This window comes from Brassica rapa, chromosome A09, assembly GCF_000309985.2.
Source record: "Brassica rapa cultivar Chiifu-401-42 chromosome A09, CAAS_Brap_v3.01, whole genome shotgun sequence".
Taxonomy (NCBI): Eukaryota; Viridiplantae; Streptophyta; class Magnoliopsida; order Brassicales; family Brassicaceae; genus Brassica; species Brassica rapa.
Genome location: NC_024803.2, coordinates 21,761,742 through 21,770,820, shown reverse-complemented (window position 1 = coordinate 21,770,820; position 9,079 = coordinate 21,761,742). Strand labels below are relative to the sequence as shown.

Genomic DNA, 9,079 nt, shown 5'->3' with positions numbered 1-9,079 from the left:
GATAGCACAGGACGCGCATCGATCGATTGTTCTTCCTCTCGTCGACTCTACATGGTCAGCTCGGGTGAAATGTCCTTTAAGCTCCAAAATGCACCAAAGTCATAGCTTTACTCCGAAATGCACCTGAACCTGAAAACATACCTAGAAGAGTAGAAAACATAGATATATATATAGTAAAACACTTATATACCATGGATGAAAACGGGTCAAATCCAAGGTATATCAACTCCCCCAGACTTACCCTTTTGCTTGTCCTCAAGCAAAACATACATGCAGTCTCTCTGAAAGAGGTTTGAAAATATTAGGGACTTAAGATTTTAAAGCATAGAAATCTTTTCCTCAACAATTTTGCAACCACATTTAAAAAGTCCTAATCACAGAAGCACACTATGCAATATCCTAGCTTAGCAACCATCTCTAACATAACACAACTCATCAATTCACATCTGACATCCCCTCTACTAATTTCATTTCTTAGCATAAATATAAAGTGAATGCTTTACCTTGGGAGCATCGATCATAGGATGCAAGGATTTCAGACAAGTATCTGGAGCTGCAGGTAAAAGTTAGTTCTTAGTTTCTCTCTCTCTAATTTTCTCTCTTGAGTCAAAGTCTGCTTCCATTGCAGGATCAGTGACCAAGATTGGACAGACTTCCATGAATCAAAACTTAATGGTGGTTGCCACCAAGCTCTATTCACTTCTTTTTGACCTATATCCAAGAGTTCTTTGCGAAAGCGAGCCTTGAAGATTGCCGCCTCCAAGTCCCATTTCGAACTCTTTTATTGGAGTCTTTATGAATCAAGCCTTAATAGTTTTAGCCACCAAGTCCTGTTCAGACTCATCCTAAGTAAAAAATAGATCTTTTTTTTTAACTCACTAGCTATTCTAGGGTCGAAATTTAGAGAGAGAAAATGTGATAAATAATCTACACAAGGCGTTACCTTCCAGACTTGTCTAAAGAATCCGATCCCATGTATACCAAGCCCCAAGACAAGCGGTTATGTCAGGTTTAGTGTTGGAAACCAGCTTTAGTTACTTCATACGGTCAAGGCAAGTGTGTAGTTGATAGGTTGATCTGCTTTAGCATCTATAGTGCTATTTGCAATCGGTAAATCTAAAATGGTGCTAAAGATTGGTTAGATATTCAAGTTTAAATCAATATAAGATTATAGTCCTTATTTTCAATAGCTAAGCATAATTTATTAAAATTCCTTTTATATAAAAATAAAATAAATTATATCAGTAAATCTCCCCCCAGACTTAAATTACACTGTCCCATTGTAACTCAGCCGGAGTTATGATGGAATAGTTCATGATGTACGAAATGTAACAAGTAAGGAAGATACATCTGACCGGATTAGATATCGATCGATGGGTAAATGTTACATCGATCGTCGTGTGGTTGTTTATGTCGAGCGATGTCGACGTCTCGTCGGCTGTCGATATTCAGGTCCTCCTATTTGGGTCTCCTAAATCTGAAAGAAATAAAATGAAAGTAAATAAATACTAGCTAATAAAACCAAAATAAAATACCTAATAGTGGGTTGCCTCCCACTCAGCGCTTGGTTATAGTCATTTAGCTTGACTGTGGTAGTGATTGGCTATTTGGTGGAGAAGTAGCTGCTTGTTGGAAAACAAGCATCCACGTCATCTCTGCACATTCTGGACCAAGATGCAATGAAACTTCTTGTGGCCTCATCAATTCTTGTCCATTTGTCATCCATCTTCTCAAGTACATTGGAGATGTTCTGTAGCCTATCTTGAACGTTGTCAATGCTGACCTGGTGCCAACCTATATTGTCATAGGCGTATGCTGAAAGTTTTGTCAGTTCCTTGTGCATTGACTCTATCGTCTTGTGTATCAGCTGCTCGTCGGCTGGTGTAGACTCGGCGTCGATCGATGCGATCATGTGTTCGTCCGTCGATCTCGGCGACTTACCATCGAGCGATTTCGCTCGCGTCCTGTCGATCGATGCTGATATCTGGTGCTGAGCTGCGAGTTGCCTCTGAATGGATTTGACTTCTTTCTGTAGCCATTCTGCGTGGCTGTCTAGTCCACTGATTTTGTTGTCGAATGGAAAGTAGATGTCATCGCAGCGTTTGTCAAGTCGTTCCTCCATGGTGTCTATTGCAGTGTAGCTCTTGGATGTGATCTTGTCAACCTCTGCTACTGTGTAAGGAAGTAACTCCACAGGATTCTTGCCATCGATCCAAGGTCCTCGTAGCCTGTCGATCGATGCTGATTTTGCCTGCAAAAAATTTTGATTAGTAATGTTATCAATGTCCCTTTGGGCATGAAGTATTTGACTAGACAATTTGTTTAAATATAGCATGACTGGTGATACGAAGCGGTCATGCATGTCCTCGTAAGTCCTCAGCCTCTCATTCATGGCTGAGACCTTAGCGTCGAGCGATGTGATGGTACACACGTCGATCGATGTGGCTGGTTGTTGGTCCTTCTTGCGAATGGTGTCCAGATCTTGCTGTAGTAGCTCGATTTTAGTGTTTAGCCAGTCCACGTTGTTGTTGAGAGGGTAGTACACGTCGTTTATCCTCGTGTCGATGTATGAGATTTCCCATTCATCCTTGTGTTCTCTGAACATCGCGGTTCTGCAGGGATTTTGGCTGTAGGAAGACTGACGCCGATCGATGGTGCTTGTGGTGCGTCGATCGATGCTGAGGTCGTGGCTTTCTTCTCAAGTTGCTGACGTAAACTCTCAATTTTTGTCCTCATTTCCACTATACTTCTGAAAAGCTCATTGTAGCCTCTATCCAAAGGTTGATGTGTATCTTCTACCAATGATTTGAGCTCCTCTCCGAGTTTTTCCTGAGCTCCACAAATACCAGTCACCATCTCGTTGATTTCATCTTTGGTGTAGAGTTCTAGTACCAGTCTTGTGAGTGTGAAGGAAGTGGCATGTTCTGGAAGACAGATATGGCTCTCTTCAAAAAGAGATGCTCTTTCCAGTAATTTCCTGATGTCGTCCTTTGTGACAGGTATCATCTCACCAGCTACGCCTCGTGCGTGTCCACACTCATCTCTGTAGACTCCATACTCGTCCCTTCGTGCCCAAGTGAACTTTCTGGCTCCGTACATTTCATAAGCGCGGTTTCCAAATTCATACCGTCTGTCGATCGACGTCGGGTCATCCTTATCGATCGACGTTGGTGTTACCATATCGATTGATGTCTCAGTTGTCCCGTCGATCGATGCTTGCCCTTTTGGTTGGCGTGATAGATCTAGATTGATTTCTGTTGTGGCGACTCCTACGTTGTTGTTAGGATCTGTTTGAATGACGTCTGGAGTGCCACGTTGCTGTGAGAATAGGTTGTCAGGTCCATTGGCCACTTGAAGGATATCTGCTATGTCCTCTCTGGACACTTGTAAGATCCTTCCATCTATTGCATGTGCGTTGCCATCTGGGTCCCTGAAAATACCAAATTCATCAGGTGTGAGAAAACCATAATCAATGTTTGCATTATTATTCAATTTATAAATAGAAAGATTAGGGTTTAGAGTAGTATCGATCGATGAAGATACATATACATCGATCGATGGCAGAGTAATTTCTGCAGAAATTGTGTTCTTGAGATGATTGCTCTTCATGGATTTTCCTGTTGATGTAGATGGAAGAGTGTTCATCTTTTTTGCTTGTATGTCTGCTCTTGTGTGTGGAGGTGGTTTCGGGGGTGCAAAACATTTAATATAGGTATCTATAAACCTAGTTGGAGAGCGAATATTCTCCTGCTCCTGAATTTTTGCTGCGGCGCGAATATCGATCGATGTTCATGTATGAGTGTCGATCGATGTGAGCGGTTGTTTTTCTGGACGAGGATGGGTATCGACCGATGTGGAGTGCACTTCGTCGAACGATGTTGGAAACGTGTTGGTGAACTTATGTGTTTCAAATCTTACATCCTGCAAAGACATTTCTATTGCACGTTCTTTCCAATAATCCTCATCGTATTCCTCTGTATGTTCCTCGTTAGGTGAATTAATTACAGTGTCAACTGCAAAACTTTCATGGAAACCACTGTCTGCCCAACTGCCTATGGAATAATCATGACGTCCTCTCTTGGTTGGAGGTTGGAAGGCAAAGTGTGGGTAACAATGATTAGGTGGAGCGAAATGGTCAACCGGCTGCTTTACGTCGAACGACGTGTTGTTGCAGTCATCGGTCACTGTTGACTCATTGGAATCGATCGATGGAAAAGTGGGGGTGTCGATCGGTTCCGAGTACTCTGTTTCGTACTCCGATTCGTACTCTGCTCCACAATGGCATGCGCCAATGAAGCCAAGTTCTTTCCCGTAATCCACATAATTAATAACCTTTCTCTTAGGTTGGATAGGGTCGTAGTGGATGTTGAAGCGTCAGACACAATTTGTTTTTGTTCATGTCACATACAGCTCCTACTGTAGCTAGGAAAGATCTTCCAAGCAGAAGTGAAGAGTTCCAGGTAAGCTCGATGTCTAGGACATGAAAATCTACCGGGACAAGGGCATTACCAATCTGTACCTCCTGATCGTTTTTCTGAAAGATCCACGAAGGTGAAGGATTCTGTGGAAGGTTCGATGGTCAAACCAAGCTGGTCTGCCATGATCCTAGGGAGGATACTAACTGATGCTCATGTGTCACACATTGAATGGGGAAATTCAACACCCTTGACTACGCATGGTATTGCAAACTTCCCATGATCACTCTTCTTCGTCAATGTGATCCATTATCTCATCTTCTGTCTGACTTGATGAAACATTCTCCTAATGTCCTCCTTAGTTACCTTTGTTTCTCTGAAGAACATCCACAACCAGTGTGTGAAGTAAGCTTCATCAAAAGCTTTTTCGATTGGGATTCTGAGGACACTTTTAGTGAAACCATCCATCTCCTTATCGTTAGCTTCCCTCTTAAGGTTCTTAGAATTTTTCTCCTTTCTTTTCCTTAACCTTCTCCCTTCAGTTTCCTGATTTTCTTGAACTGGTTCTGGTGAACTATTTAAAGGGTTGGGTTTTGGTTCGGGTGGGTTAGCTAATGGTTTAGATGGTGGTCTGAGTGAGTTGATATAATCATTATCGATTGAGGGTAACCGCACTCGGTATGTCAAAGGTGCATGTCGATTGATGGGAGGTGGGGTGTGACGATCGACGTCGGACTCACTCTGTCGATCGATGGTTGGCTCAACCGATCGATTGATTTTATCATAGAAAGGGGAGGGTGGGTGAGGATGCTTAGCTGCGAACCGCATTGCATTCAGTCGATTCAGCGGACGATGTCGATCGATGACTGGAGTAATCCGTCCATCGATCTTCGTCATGGTCTGTCGATCGATGCGAGTTCATCGATATCGGTCGACACCATTGGGATCCGTCGAGACTAATGGAGCTTTCGATTTCGAAGTCTCCTTCCTCAAGCTTTTCATGTCTCACCACTTGCCAGAAATCATCATCTATGATGGCATTTACGTGATGTTTTCCTTTATCAGCTCCTGCCTCTCTAGCGAAAGCTTCTTGCCTCTTTATAGTCTCGCCAGTCTGAATTACTTGTGTTTCAAGTTTTCTCACCTGAGTCCCTAAGGTCTCGATTTTGGTGTTCAGATTATTGTAGACGGAGTCTATTTTACCGTTGAAATCCACGGTGATTTGTTGTTGTCCCAACAGTACTCGATCAAGCATTTCTTCGATCTTGCTTTCCTGAGTCTGGGGTGGTGGATTCTGGTAGTAAGAGTTCGAGTAGCTTTTGCTGTTGTTGAAGGGTTTTTGAAATTGTGAACTCTGGTTACTTCTTTGACCATTTCCAAAGAAGTTTTTGTTTCCGCCCTGGTTTCCAAATTTCTGGAATCTAGTACCTCCGATGTAGTTCACATTTTCTTCTCCTTCCGTATCTGCTACTTCTCCTTCAGCTGAACAGACTTGCTTCCTAAGAAGCTTGTGCACCACATCTAACTTAGCTCTTACTTCGTCCATCTGTTCCTTCCCGATAGAGGCTACAGATTTCTTCCGTTCAGAGTCAGTGTTTTTGGTGCTGCTGCTGTTAGCGAGGTTTCCTTCACTCGCGTATCAAGAGCCATTTGATACTGTAAGGCGAGACCTCAGAGGAAAGTGCTTAGCAGCTGCACTTCGTTAAATCCGTGGTGTGGACAGTCTCGCTGGAAGAACCTAAATCTAATCCACACATCTTTGAAGGACTCTCCAGCCTCCTGCGAGAATGTGGAAATTTTGTTCTGAAGTTCTTCAGCGCGCGCCTCATCGAAGAAGTTTCGTAAGAAAGCATTATTGATGTCGCCCCAGAATGTTAAGGATTTTGTGGGTTGCTGCCTAAGCCAGTGCATCGCTTCTCCATTTAGCGTGTATCTGAAGAGCTTGCACAGCAGGTAATCTTCGGGGACTCCTTCCATCCGAATAGCAGCGATTAGATCCTCGAACCGTTCCAGATGGTCTATAGGATGCTCGTGCGGTAACCCAGAGTAGGGTATCTGTGACACGAGAGTGTAGTATTGAGGCTTCAGCTCGAAATTCTGCTTCTGGATCTCCGGAAGTCGAATAGCTGATCTGTTGGAATAGTACTCATCTGGGCGATTGTAGTCGGCCAGTGGTTTCGATCGAGCGTCCTCATCTACAGGTTGAGCAGCTCCTTTAGCATCAGCATCAGGGATTACAGTCCCTTGAGCATCTATTTTCTGACCTATTGCATAACGCAGATGACCGTTCTGGTCATACAGGTTTCCGTTCTCGTCCTGTGTTAGAATAATAATGTTTACCATTTTTGATGACACGGTATCGAAGTTGTTGCGTCGAGCGATGTGGAACGTTGACCTCTACGGATGGTGCGTTCCAAGTGAGCAGGATCGTCTGAGAACAGCAAGTCTTTCTCCTTGTTGCTTCTGGTACCGCTGGGCATGCACCTGAAAAGACAAGAAAAAAATTATGTTAGAAAGGGGGTAGAGAAAAGAATAAGAATCAATAAAACTAAATCTAATGGCGATTAAAGCTCCCCGGCAATGGCGCCAAATTTGATGCTACTCAAATTACCCTAAAGAGTGTTACTCTCATCAAAAGAGGTTCAGGTGTAGTACTTAGGGATCGAATCCACAAGGAGCTAGGGAACAATTAAATCTAGTGTTTATTAATTCTAAGAGTTGTAAATGTTTAAATGAAATAGCAATAGTAACAAGCGAAGTAAATAGTAAATGTAACTTGGTTGGAAATTATATTAGATGCAGGGCCACTATTCAGGTGTTGGAGATTATAATATCTATAGATGCCTATTTGTTGCATGCATGATATGTTAGAGCTCAATCGCTTAACTCAGTGATCAGCTGTCGCATGTTTCACTGGTTAACAGGCTAGATCTCGTGTCTCAACGGTTAGTATGTTGACAACGAGAGAGTGTCGATCGATGGTCCTATTGGGACATCGTCCGATACACCTTTCCTACGTCGACCGATAGTCAGTTGAGGACATCGATCGACGGGTTCTAGCCAGGCCTATGCGCGAGTATGATATGCCCTATTAAGATACTAAATTGGCGGTTAGCCCTCTCTAGCAGTCCTAATATGATAGATAGATGTCAGGATGGGATAACAAATGTGCTTGAGTATGCAATCCTATGATCAAGTTCTAGTTAGCAAGGCTAAAACAAGCAATGAATACAAATCTATCATGAATATCACAACAAGGCAGATCTATAGTTTGGGGCTAATCCCACAAACCTATCTGAACCCTGGATCTAATAATTGAACTACTCAGACATAGCAAAGCAATTCATAACAATGAAGAAATAGGAATTCTTAGAATAGATGAAAAGAAATGAAAACAAGGAGTTTCAATCACAAGCGATATTCTCTCCAAAACTCTCTCTTCTCTCTCAAAATAAAACTGTAACTAAAAAGGCTCTTCTGCCGTCAAAACACTTAGGCAGTACATAATATACTAGGTTAAAACTCGTCAGGGCATTTTTGTAATTTGGCTTGCCTTTGGGTTTTAAGTCCGCTGGATCCAAAATGTCGCGTGTCTGATGTCTCGACATCGATCGATGGTACTTGTGTACAGCGATCGATATTAATCTTCATCTGTCGAGGCATCTCCCGGTGTCGATCGATAGCACTGGATGCGCATCGATCGATTGTTCTTCCTCTCGTCGACCTCTACATGGTCAGCTCGGGTGAAATGTCCTTTAAGCTCCAAAATGCTCCAAAGTCATAGCTTTACTCCGAAATGCACCTGAACCTGAAAATATACCTATAAGAGTAGAAAACATAGATATATATATATATATAGTAAAACACTTATATACCATGGATGAAAACGGGTCTAATCCAAGGTATATCAAAAAGCCTAGATTGATATTCGATAGGAGCGTTGGTGTTCATTGGTTGTTGGTCTAAGGTGATCGGAAGTATTCTGAGAACCTCGGATCGACCATCGAGGAACATCGACCGTGTCATTTCCGGTCATCTACGATCGGGGGTGTCACAAAGGTGGTATTAGAGCATGGTTATACGATGCTAGAATGGGACTTGTTTCAAATGTTTTTTCGAGTCAAAATGAGTCGCAAGGATAACTAGGATATGCTGGCTGGTTTCTTCATTGTAGGATAAAAGGTCATGGGTAGTTACCTAACAGTGATCTTTCATAGCAGAATCACCAAGACAAGCTTGAACGGGTGGACCATATTTAACGATGTTACTATTGTTAGGGGTTTTTTGTGTAGGATCTTTGTGAGTACCACAGAACGATGGACAAGGCTGGTATTTGTGCTGTATTCGTATCAGTTTGAGAGAAATAGACTTGAAGAGATGTTTTATTGAGTAAACAAGTCGGACCTACAACGATTGGTGTATAAACCCCTGTTCTAGCTGTCTAACTCTAATCTGTAAGTCTTGAAGTGTCGATCCCTTGCTTCAGAGTTTAGATTCCCTTTATATAGTCTTCCTAAGGCGGGCCTTAGTCGGTTGGGGTAGGTTAAACTCTTCCATATTCGGAAATATGGACGGTTCTCCTTATCGGAAGTTTCCATTTCCCAGGAGAAGTGGGCGATCCTGGGACTGGACCCGTAAAACTCCTTAGCGGGGAACCAGGGTTC

General features: G+C 42.7%; 1 non-coding gene across 1 annotated transcript; it reads left to right on the top strand.

The window, feature by feature from the left end:
• Positions 1-6,120: 6,120 nt before the first annotated feature.
• LOC117128711 lies at positions 6,121-6,226 on the top strand. The gene has a single exon (XR_004452105.1). It is a non-coding gene; the product is annotated as a small nucleolar RNA R71 (small nucleolar RNA).
• The last annotated feature ends 2,853 nt before the right edge of the window (positions 6,227-9,079 follow it).